The following is a 13,281-nucleotide window of genomic DNA, read 5'->3' on the forward strand; positions in this document are numbered from 1 at the left end:
CAAGAGGACCACCCGATAGCATTTGAAAGCAGAAAGTTGAATGAGGAGGAGAGGCGGTACTCTGCTCATGAAAAGGAGATGACGGTCGTAGTTCATTGCCTAAGAACTTGGCGTCTCGTCAAGACGGACAACGTCGCGACGACCTATTTTCAATCTCAAAAGAAGCTGACTGCTAAACAAGCCCGTTGGCAGGATTTCTTGGCAGAATTCAATTTCACATTCGAGTACAAGCCGGGGAAGGCTAATGTTGTTGCCGACGCGCTTAGTCGCAAGGCTGCCTTGGCTGCAATCGTGAGCTCGAGTTGCAGCTCTATTGTTGAGGAGATAAAAGAGGGCATGCAACATGATCCCGTAGCGAAACAGGTCTTCGCCTTGGCCCAACAACGCAAGACGAAGAAATTGTGGGAAGAGGATGGTCTGCTCAATACTACGGGCAGGCGTGTGTACGTTCCGAAGTGGGCTAACCTTCGGCGTACGTTGATCAAAGAGGGGCACGACATTGTTTGGGCTGGTCATCCTGGGCAGAAGAGAACTTAAGCCTTGATAGAGGCCTCGGATGAGGGACGACATCGAGGCGTATGTGTGGACTTGTCTAATTTGTCAACAAGACAAGGTCGAGACGAAGGCGTCGGTTGCACTGCTTGAGCCGCTGCCCATTGCTGAAAAACCTTGGGACAGCGTCACGATGAATTTCATTACTTGCTTGCCGAACTCGGAAGGGTTTGGAACTATTATGGTCGTAGTGGATCGCTTCTCAAAGTATGCAACGTTCACTGCCACGACGGCCAGTTGCAAGGCTAAGGAGGCAGCCCGCATCTTCTTGCGCGACGTCGTCAAGTATTGGGGCATCTCCAAGCACATCATTAGTGATTGAGATCCTCGATTTACCGGCGCATTTTGGAGAGAGCTATTCAGTCTCTTGGGATCGGAATTACACTTTTCGAACAGTTTCCATCCTCAAACGGATGGGCAGACCGAGCGGATCAATGCGCTCTTGGAGTGCTATTTGCGGCAATATGTTAGTGCCAACCAAAAGGATTGGGCCAAGCTGCTGGACACTGCTCAATTCTCTTACAATTTGCAGCGGAGCGAGGCGACGGGGAGAAGTCCTTTTGAGTTAGCAACGGGGCAGCAGCCGAATACACCCCAATCTTTGCCCGTCGATGCCGGTTTGAAGAGTCTGGGTGCCTATCATATGGCGAAAGCCTGGGAGGAGCAAGTCGACCTTGCACGGTCGTATCTTGATAAGGCAGCCCGGAAAATGAAGAAGTTTGCTGATTGGAAGCGGCGTCCGGTTGATTACTGAATTGGGGATCGAGTTATGGTGAAACTCAATCCAAGACAGTTCAAGTCATTGCGGAGTGTGATTCAAAGTTTGATTCGCAAGTATGAGGGGCCTTTTGAGATCATTGCCAAGGCTGACAAGATTTCATATCAAGTAGACATGCCCCATCATTTGAAGATTCACCCCGTCTTCCATGTGAGCCAATTGAAACCGTATTTTGAAGATATGGAAAACAAAGAGCGGGGGCAGTCCGGGAGAGCTAGAATTTTCATCACACCGCCAACCGCGGACAAGCAGATTGAGGCCATAATTGATCATCAACTTGTTCGTGGAAAGGGCTGGAACAACTCAAGCTCGCAGTTCCTAGTTCATTGGAAAGGGACGGCACCGGAGGAGGCAACGTGGTAAAAGTATGAGGACTTGTGGCAATTTCACGACAAAGTCAACAATTATTTGTAGTTGTGTGGCGTCGGGGTCGTCGCCAAATCAGGTGGGGGAGCGTGTACCGCCCCGCAAGGCGTTACATTAAAATCCGACGATTCCAGCCCCTTCGTTAACGCGACAGCATCCTATCGAGGCTCGGAGGGTCAAGAGATTGTGCCAAATTCCAGCCCAACCGTTGGGGGTTTCTTGTAGGTAAGGATGAACATTTAATGCCCACCATGTCCAGCCAAGAACACCCCCCAATGCTGAGGACAAAATCTGTGCAGCAGTTTCGCCAAGTGGCAATAAAGGAGAAAAGCAAATCTGCCTACTTTTTCAGCCTTGTAAAGACTGCCACTTGTAGCCTTTCTTTTGGAATTTGTTCCCAAACGTTTTAACTTACTTATAAGCCCTTTGTATATTGTTTTAGGCAGCATATCTTGTATCTCATCTTGTAAAAAGATACTTGGAGAAAATATTGGAAAATTGGCTCTTGCCTCCCAAAGAACTTTGTCTTCCTTGCATAGCTTCCTTACTGTTTTGTGGACTTGTTTGTTTGACTGTCTTGCTTGTTGTTTCCTTGTGTGTTTGGTTGGCTGTTGGACTGAGTTTTGAAGAGCTGTGCAAGCCTTCATATACTGTCCCACGAGGTGAAAATTTGACCCCGTGACAAGTGGTATCAGATAGGTTGGACGAGGTGAAGAACAACCTTGTTGAGCTTGAGGAAGTTCACAAAGAGGGTTTGTCCAACCTCGAACTCAAGCTCAACGAGGCCATCTCTTCCCTTCAAAGAGAGGTTGAGGCAATAAAACGGCAGGTTGATGAGGCTACCGAGATGGGGGTTGTTGCTCCCGTTACTGTGCGTGAGACACGCATTGAGGCTCCCAAACCCAAGGAATTTCGTGGGGAAAGGAGTGCTCAAGATGTGGAAAATTTCTTGTGGCAGATGGATGCTTACTTTGAGCACGTAAACATGCAAAACGAGGCTGCCAAAATCAGAACGGCAACCATCTATCTGACTGATACGGCAATGTTGTGGTGGCGAAGGAAGAAGGCGGACATGGAGAAGGGGGTTTGCTGTATTGACGGTTGGGAGCAGTTTAAGGTAGAACTCAAATGTCAATTCTACCCACAAAATGTTGTCCATGAGGCCCGTCGGAGGATGAGGGAGTTGAAACAAACTTCCTCTGTTCGGGACTATGTGAAAGAGTTCACGAAATTGACACTCCAAATTCCGAGCTTGACCAGCGAAGACTTGCTGTTTTACTTCATGGATGGACTCTAGAACTGGTCCAAACAAGAGCTTCAGAGACGTCAAGTTCACGACGTTGACGAGGCGATAGTAGTGGCAGAATCACTCATCGATTTCCGGGCAGATGCGGCAAAGGGGAGGGATAATCGAAGCAAAACTATTCGTCCCAAGGTTGACAACAACAGGAACAAAGGCAGACCAACTCCCAATCGAGGCAGGGACACGAGAGGTAACACCCGTGATCAACCTTCTAATTTCCGCAAGAGTTATGAGAACCGCAAAAAAGGCGCTCCTCATAGTGAAGGTTGTTATATTTGTGGGGAGACGACGCATGCTGCTTGTTATTGTCCATCCTTGAAAAAATTGAGTGCTATGGTGGCTGCCGAAAAGCAGCAAGAGAAGGCTGCGACGCAAACCGGAGGTTCTACCGGGGAGAACCGGGGGCAGAATAGCGGGACGGACAAGGGAAAGAACGTTGCTGTTGGTATGTTCAACCATATGGTCTTGTTTAATCATATTACGATTGCTGCTTTAGCTGCTCAACCATCTAGTATCAGGCCGCGTGAATCACTGTTTGTTGATGCCAAGTTGATTGGCAAAGACGTACGAATCATGGTGGACACCGGTGCAATGCATAACTTTGTGACGGTACAGAATGCCAAGGAGCTTGGCCTGAATTATGTTGCCAGCAACACCATGTTGAAGACAGTCAATGCCACTCCCATTTCCGTCCATGGCTTTGCTCCTAAAGTCCCCATCGATTTAGGAGATTGGACGGGTCTGACCGACTTCACCATTGCACCTATGGACGTGTTTGATGTAATTTTGGGGCTGGACTTTTGGTACGAGGTTAACGCGTTTATTTCACCGCGTCACAACCAGCTGCACATCAGCGACACCGAAGGCTCATGCGTGGTACCCCTTATTCGGGTACTACAAAATGGGATGCACTTATCGGCGATGCAGATTGTTAAGGGTTTTGAAGAGAGGTGAACCAACCTTTCTTGTTACCCTTGTTGGAGGCGTCGAAAGCTGTTCCGAGGCAGTTACATTGCCTCATTGCATTGAGCAGGTCCTTAGCGACAATAGGGACGTGATGCCGGAAGAACTTCCCCAATGGCTGCCACCCCGAAGGAAAGTTGATCATCAAATTGAGTTAGTTCCCGGGGCAAAACCGCCTGCCATGAGTCCTTATCGTATGGCGCCCCCGGAACTGGAAGAATTGAGGAAGCAACTAAAGGAGTTGCTTGATTCGGGACACATCAGGCTGTCTAAGGCGCCGTTTGGTGCGCCTGTTCTGTTCCAAAAGAAGAAGGATGGGAAGCTGCGTTTATGTATCGATTACCTGGCCCTCAACAAGGTAACGGTGAAGAACAAATATCCCATTCCCTTAATTGCTAATTTGTTTGATCGATTGGGGCAGGCCAAAGTGTTCACAAAGATGGATTTGAGGAAGGGTTATTACCAAGTTCGGATTGCCGAAGGTGATGAACCCAAGACAACTTGTGTGACGCGCTATGGTGCCTTCGAGTGGCTGGTCATGCCCTTTGTCTTGACGAATGCACCGGCGACGTTCTGTACGTTGATGAACAAGCTGTTCCACCAATACTTGGATCAGTTGTGGTTATTTATTTAGACGATATCGTCATCTATAGCAACAACATGGAGGATCACGTGGAGAACTTGTGCAAAGTGTTTAAGGTTTTGCGCGACAATGACTTGTACGTGAAGCGGAAAAAATGCAGCTTCGCTCAACCTACTGTCCAATTTCTCGGACACACAATCAGCAATGGCGAGATAAGGATGGACGGCGATAAGGTGGAAGCTATTAAGAATTGGGAGGCTTCAACGAAAGTACCCGAAGTACGGTACTTCCTTGGCCTTGCCAATTATTGTCGACGCTTTATTTTCAGCTATTCAGCTATTGCAGCCCCACTCACTAATTTTTTGAAGAAGAACCGTGAGTGGGAATGGTCGGATGCTTTTCAAGCTGCCTTCGAGAGACTTAAGGCTGCTGTAACGGAAGAACCTGTTTTGGCCTTGCCTGATTTCACTAAGGCGTTTGAGGTTCACACTGATGCGTCGGACTTTGCTATTGGTGGCGTCCTAAAGCAAGAGGGCCACCCGATAGCATTTGAAAGCAGAAAGTTGAATGAGGCGGAGAGGCGATACTCTGCTCATGAAAAGGAGATAACGGCTGTAGTTCATTGCCTAAGAACTTGGCGTCATTACGTGTTGGGTGCTCACTTTGTCGTCAAGACGGACAACGTCGCGACGACCTATTTTCAATCTCAAAAGAAGCTGACTGCTAAACAAGCCCGTTGACAGGATTTCTTGGTAGAATTCAATTTCACATTCGAGTACAAGACGAGGAAGGCTAATGTTGTTGCCGACGCGCTTAGTCGCAAGGCTGCCTTGGCTGCAATCGTGAGCTCGAGTTGCAGCTCTATTGTTAAGGAGATAAAAGAGGGCATGAACATGATCCCGTAGCGAAACAGCTCTTCGCCTTGGCCCAACAAGGCAAGACGAAGAAATTATGGGAAGAGGATGGTCTGCTTTATACTACGGGCAGGCGTGTGTACGTTCCAAAGTGGGCTAACCTTCGACGTACGTTGATCAAAGAGGGGCACGACACTGCTTGGGCTAGTCATCCTGGGCAGAAGAGAACTTTAGCCTTGATAGAGGCTTCTTATTATTGGCCTCGAATGAGGGACGACATCGAGGCGTATGTGCGGACTTGTCTAATTTGTCAACAAGACAAGGTCGAGACGAAGGCGCCGGGATGGCCAGCCCAAGCAGTGTCGTGCCCCTCTTTGATCAACGTACGCCGAAGGTTAGCCCACTTTGGAACGTACACACGCCTGCCCGTATTATAGAGTAGACCATCCTCTTCCCATAATTTCTTCGTCTTGCCTTGTTGGGCCAAGGCGAAGAGCTGTTTCGCTACGGGATAATGCTGCATGCCCTCTTTTATCTCCTCAAAAATAGAGCTGCAACTCGAGCTCATGATTGCAGCCAAGGCAGCCTTGCGACTAAGCGCGTCGGCAACAACATTAGCCTTCCCCGGCTTGTACTCGAATGTGAAATTGAATTCTGCCAAGAAATCCTGCCAACAGGCTTGTTTAGCAGTCAGCTTCTTTTGAGATTAAAAATAGGTCGTCGCGACGTTGTCCGTCTTGACGACAAAGTGAGCACCCTACACGTCATGAAGCCAAGTTCTTAGGCAATGAACTACGGCCGTCATCTCCTTTTCATGAGCAGAGTACCGCCTCTCCGCCTCATGATCTCCGAAAGATACAACACAACAGTTTTGATCTTGTTTTCATCACCTCGTGGGCATCACGGACGCCTTTGAATAAAGGTGGCTTGGGAGCCTCGACTCTGGCCTCCCTTTCCCAGTCAAGTGATGTGGATCCTCCAACCTCTATACCTTCCTTGAGCGCTTTTACCTCGGCCTTCAGCGTCTCGATCGTGCCAAGCGCTTCCTAGAACCGATACTCCAAGGAAGTAATGGCCTCCTTCATTTCGAACTCGGCCCGCTGTCGTCCCTCCAACTCCTTTCAGATGTTCTCATTCTCCTCAAAGGTGAAGTCCTCAAGGGTTTTGAATTTGTTGTCAGTCGCATTCACGCCCCGACCTAAGATCTCAACGGCTTGTCTTGCCACTTCTACCCTTGCAACCCATTCTTCTCCGGCAGTGACGTCTATGGCATCCTCGCCTATTTCTTCGTCACTTCCATTGACAATCGAGGGTGGGTGAGATGTTAGCGCCTCGCTTATTGTGAGCTCGAGCAGCATTTCCTCGTTACCCTTCTGATGCTTCTTCCCCTTTCGGTTCTTCTTTCCTCCATCCATGCGGACGTTGGTGGTGCTGGCGCTGTTTATGTCTCCTTCGTTAGCCATTCTTTTATAATCAACCTGCTTTGATACCACTTTGTCACGGACTTAGAATACTTGCTAAAATTCCGTGCGGCACTCGACAACTTACTCACGCCTCATTCACGATCTTGTAAGCTCAAGTAAGCCTTTAAAACTCGGAACGCTAAGAGAATGCAAAGAAAGACTTAGAAAGACTTTGAAAGAGAGCTTGTATTAAGTTTGAAAGATTTGCTTACAACTTTGGTTGGATTGTTGGATAATTTACAAATGAGAGGCCCTCCTATTTATACTACTTTCTAAGGGCCTAAGAGTAAATATTATACTACAAGTCCCTAAAGTAATTACACTTTAGTCCATATTCTAGAGAATTCTACACCTCTTAGAATATGCTAATCTCTTCCAAAAGGTTCTAAAGTATTCTAGAGAATTCTAGGGAGTTCTTTAGTCTTCTCCTCAAATCTAAAAGGTTCTAGAGTTTTTTGCAAACCTCTTCAAGACTCTAGATCCTTCTCTTCCATTTGGTTGCTAAATCTGGCTGGAATCGTGGCGGGACGTCACACATAACTAGGGGTATCTAAATGAGCTCAAATATAGGTAAACCGCTCAACCTGTCCAGAATTGTATGGGTTGAGTTTAAGATAATTTGAATCGTATTCCATATCAAGCCATTTTAAAACAATCTCCAAATGAGCCCAATTTAATCTTCAATTGATTCACTTTCCGAAGTTCCAAGTGACATGATTCCTCCTTCAGAAGCTAAAGTTGAATGATTTAATGCGTCTTAATACTCTTTATTTGCATTGATGTAACGTATGTTTCTGTATTGAAGGTATGAATTACTATCTATGTTATATATTTTAGGATCTATCTATCCATTTGTAACTTTTTTTTAATCTTCTTGAGTTGAAATTGAGATTGTGGTTATAAAACTTAAATAACAATATAAAATTATTGAGATTAAGCGGGTCAAGATCCAACCCATTTTTAGCCCATTTGAGCCCAAAGTAAATTAGGGCGGACCAAGACCCAACCCTATTTCTATTTTAACCCATTTTAATATCTTCAATTTCATCCCAACCCATCCATTTGACACCCCTATCCATAGCTCCACTCTCTCAAGAGTATTTCTCTTCAAATTAAAACTGTTCAAGTCTAAATGGCTTTTCTCTACTATTTATAGTTTTAGGTTAACTATTTTTATATGAATAGCCAAAAGTGGCATCCAAATATTGCAAAAATAACGCAAATGCGCAGTCAAGCCTGACGGGTGGCTGTAGGTGGAATCTGCAGTCCACATGTTGCTCACTCGTTTGATTAGCATCTCCCGAATCTTGATGGATGGTCGGAGGTACAGGGTGTGTGCATTCGGTGGCCCGTATGTGGCTTCGTGTGCTGTAGCTTCTGAGGATAGAGTCTTGACACTTCAGCTTTGGTCATAAAGTGTGGGCATAAGTCTGATGTATGCGCCTGCATGTTGATTATGCGTCACATATGTCTTCTGTTCCATCCACATCTAACTTACGGTCAAGATACGGTCCATATGTTGATCATGCTGATCGTATGTGGATCCGCATGTTGAAACTGAGGCCCTAAACTCTTGATGTGGAATCCCTGGATGGCATTAAAATTTGTTCACATGCCTCCATCTTCTGGAGCAACCCTTGTAGAGCTTGGAGATAAATAGTAGGTGCAATGCAAGTATACATACTTATATGAAAGAATTTACAGTTCATAATCCAATCTAAATCTTCTTTGTCTCAACATAAATCCTACAAACAGAATCAATGCAACTGATAAACCTATCTAAAAATACAAATCCAGAAAACAAAGCACAAAAAAGTAATTATCATGTAAGATAATTCAAGGAATCTGTAAAAGCATATTAATATTACAACACACCACAAAAAATTTCATTAAATAAATCTAGAAAATAAGTATCAATACAGAAATTACATGATCATTGTTATTGTAGTTTTGGTACCCAAATAAAGGCTCATTCAAACCATCATCAGAGCCTAAAGAATCAAAATGCTCATTTTCTATCTTTCCGCCAATGTTACCATGCTGGAGTCTTTTCCTCTATGTTGTTTAAGACATGAGTATATATTCGTTATTGTTTTTTTTATGGAGGAGTATATATTCGTTATTGTTCTTGAACGACTTTTCATTTGCTGTGATTTTTGACATACTTTCACAGGAAAATAAATGGTTTTTACTAAAAGTTGGTCATCTCAAGTGTCGAAAGGTTTCCAATGCTTCTATTTCATTATTTTATTTTTGTCATATTTATAAATGTACATTTACATTTTTGCACAAAATAATAATGTTTTCATGAAGGGAAATATAGCCATTCAACTTTTGAGGGCTATTTTAGTCATTGAAGTCACTTTTGGACTTGTGTAATAGTATGGATATAGATAGATAGATGCTTGGCTTTGGCCCTCAGGAGAAGCAAAATTTTGTACTTTTGTAGGGATTTTCCTATTTAGAATGCGCTACTTAACTGAAGTATTATTTAGTTGGTTCTCACCTGTTTGACTTTTGATCAATGGTACTTTCCTTGTTAACCTACAAAGAAGACATAAAGTAGTAGGAGATGCTAGTTGGCATCGTTTAAACTTTAAATTAGGTATAATACAATTGTATGTATTTGTAATGTTTCAGGTTCAAGGCAGTGCTGATGCAAATACCAAATATGTTGGTGGACATCACTAGTTGGTGTGCCGTCGTACTTGGGGATGTTTTATTTCATGAGAAAATTTGTGGTTTCTGGAGAGTCTCAGAATTCAAATAATAACTGTTTCTGCATGTCTCTTTGACCTGGATTTAGGCATTTGAAGTTATTAGTTGATTGGATAGCATTAACTAACTAGATAAAAATGTGGCTGTACATTTATGAACATCTAGAGGAATGATGGGCAGGGCGATTCAATTTAAGACCTCATCAAGGAAACACATCACCATCTTATACAATCACTGAAACATGCCTTCCCATCTTATACAATTACCTTACAAAATGAACAAGGCACAGACATAAATCTTTCCTTTCATTTTCTATAACTGGACACGTTAACGACAATCCATTAGGGAATAACTTTTGCATCTAAAACTATGTGATTAAACCACTAGGATTGTGCCCTCACTATCGAATACACTATTCTTTGTTTTTCTTGCAATTATAGATATAATATGGTTTATGCACTCACAACTAATCATTGTAACCGTCACTCAATCTTTCCTAACTGTTTAATTCATTTATCTCGATATGATGTTGATAAAAACAACTCATTATTCCATGTATCCATCCTAAGCTAATCTATCTTTGAGTTCAGCTACTCTTCTTTTACCAAATCTTGTTTCTCTTATCAAGATATTATGGTGCATGTTAATGTTTGCCGCCAGTACCAATAAGCGACAACGATAGAAAATTTCATATCTTAATCATGCAACAAAAGCCTATAAACCGCACACAGAGAAGTTGATATTTTAATCCTCAAAAACCTATGAATGTTGTATGCGCACTAGCATTAAAAAGGATATAACTATTCATGATGGAGGATAAACAACAAGGATAATAATTCGGTGAAATGAAAGAAATAATGATGTTATTTATTCATGAGACTTGAAAACTAGAGAGAGAAATACAAAAATTGAAAACTACAAATATTTAAAATTCTTTTGTAATACTCCATACGTCACGTGGTGAAAATTTGTGAAAATCGTGAGACAATGAGGATTAGGGGTGTACAAAATCGAATAAAAAATCTAATTAAATAAAAAATCGAGTCAAATCAAAAAAATCGACTAGTGGTTTAATTTGACTTGGTTCAACGTTGAAAAAAAATATGACTATATTTGGATTGGTTTGGTTTCAACTAAAAAAAATCAACCCGACATTATATATATAATTTTAAAATTTTATTTTATACGTAAATATACGTACTTTGATATAATTTTTAAATATCTCTTGTACTTTTCACAGTTTTTAATTTTTATCTTTTTGATATATTTATTTTATGCTGGAAGTCAGAATTCTTAATGATCAAATAAAGATTATAGTCTATACATGTTAGCAATTATAATAAAGTTTAAATAAAAATCAAATTAATACAAATGCAAAAAGAAAATAAATTTAACACTAAGAATGACAATAATATTGAATATTTAGTTTTTAGTTTTACATATATTTAGACAATTAAAATACATGATCTAATTTTACTTTCTTTTAATATTTAGTCACGTAACTAATACTTACTAAACTTATTTTAGCATAATTTAGTACTTTAAATTATAATCGATTTCATTATGACTTATTAATATGCAATATTTGTTTTACGCGATTTTATTATTATTATTATTATTATTATTATTATTTTTGTTGGATATATTTTAGTGTCATTAATCATATCATATTTTTTGTTCTTTTCTTGTGAAATAACTTAGATAGTTGCATTTTGGTAGGACAAAAGAAATTTTTGGAGTACAAGTAGATTATATGTTTGTATGAATACTTTATCGAAAAAACCCAAAAAACCGAAGAAATCTGAAAATATCCGAAGTTGAAAAACCCTAGGTTTATTGATTTGGTTTGGTTTATAAATTAAAAAATCCGACACAAATGGTTTGGTTTGATATTTGAAAAATTCAAACCAACCTAGTCATATACACCCCTAATGAGGATATAAATGAATAATTGTTTTAAGAAATATATGTTAAGATATTTAAGATGCTAAACAAAATTTCTACGTCAAAGTAAAAGTGATGCATTGTGAAGAGTCACTTCAAAATGATCCAACATACTTTGAATGAGAATATGTCCCAATATATGAAGAACTAGAGGAGGTATTATTGCCTATAAATAAAGTTACTTGACTCTCATATTCGTCTAAACAAAGGGAGTTGTATTTTAAGATTTATATGAGTTTATAAGACACTAGGTGAAATATTGTCATTTATGATCAAGTCGCGTGAGTGAGCTATGTATATGCTTTACCTACTAGTATTAATTAATGTTCCAAGGAAATAAATAATTACGCTGTTTAAGTAAGACATGTTTATTAAAAAGACACTTAAACTTTGTAGGGGTCCTATACCCCCTTAATCTTATTTAGAATGAATTTGTTGTCCCATTACGTGCCTACGTAGCATGTTGAGTGTAGTTCACTCTCTGGTAGAGAGTGAGCTGAATCAAAAAGTAAATAAATATTTATTTAGTCAAAAATAATTTTATTTATTTATTTTACTGTACTTCCTCAATTCTTTAATTTTGTTATCTTCTTCCCCATTTTTTTCAAAGAACAAACTGCGTCTTCTCTAAAGACCCATTTACTCCACTCATTTTCCCCTTGTCTTCTTGCTTCTCTTTGTTCCTTTTTCTTCTTTTGCCCTTATTTTTTTTCAAAATAGTAATAATTGTAAACCTCCTTGATTACAATACTCTTTTCTTTATTTTTTTTTAAAAATATGATAAATTGTTATGTAGTTCTTTAGCATGTAAATAATTTTTTTTTTTTGATTTGAGAGTATTATAGAATTTTCTTACCTTCATGATAATGGTGTTCCACTGCATAATTGTTGCAATTTTGAAAAGGAGATGGTAGGTTGGAGGTGATTACTAATTTTCAATTTATTATTTAATAGTAATTTTATTTTTAATTTAACAATTGATGATATTAATGGTGGCGATGGTAAAATAATAGTGACATGATGACTTGTAATAACCCAGTTGAAGTTTGTATTAGTTTAATTTTTATTATAGTCTAAATTCATTTTCTGTGAACAATTTTGCTTGTGGTGTAGAATTATGTTTCTGAATATCTTTTTCCAAAATTATTAAGCTTTTCAAGAGTTAGAGAATTGTCACGATTTGTGTTTCTTATGCTCAACACAAAAGATGATGACTTTATTTATCAATGCTACTTAATAGTTATTACTATGTAAACATTACCATTTTGTTTTATTAATTTACTATTTCTTAATATTTCAGTATTTTCGACACAGAAAAGTTCATATGACTTTTAATAACGCCTACTGAACTTTGTATTAGTTTAATCTTATTATTTATTTAATACATATTTTTTATGAGATAAATGCATTCATTAATGCAAAATATGCTTGGTTGAATATATTGAAAATTATTTACAAGTATATGAGCTATATCTTTGTTGGGTGTTAGATAAACATGTGATTATATATATGATTTCATAGATAGAACATATTCTCTAATTTTAATTTTTAGTTTGTTCGAATAAAAAAGGAAGCCTTTGCCAGTTAATTAGATAACTATCTTTGATTTATGCACACTACCAATCTAGAAGTAAAATATAAGAGCCAATAAAAAGGATGTTATATATTATATTATAAATCATTAAATAAAATTAATATAGAAAAATATTTCTAAAAAAATAAAATGTAGTTGTTCTCCACATGTTCATATGAAATCT

General features: G+C 39.9%; 1 pseudogene; it reads left to right on the top strand.

Annotated features, from left to right (window-relative positions):
- LOC107009808 overlaps positions 1-10,097 on the top strand; it is a 32,833-nt pseudogene extending 22,736 nt beyond the window's left edge.
- Positions 10,098-13,281: the final 3,184 nt, after the last annotated feature.

The sequence above is a fragment of the Solanum pennellii genome, chromosome 2 (genome assembly GCF_001406875.1).
Source record: "Solanum pennellii chromosome 2, SPENNV200".
In the NCBI taxonomy this organism is placed as follows: domain Eukaryota; kingdom Viridiplantae; phylum Streptophyta; class Magnoliopsida; order Solanales; family Solanaceae; genus Solanum; species Solanum pennellii.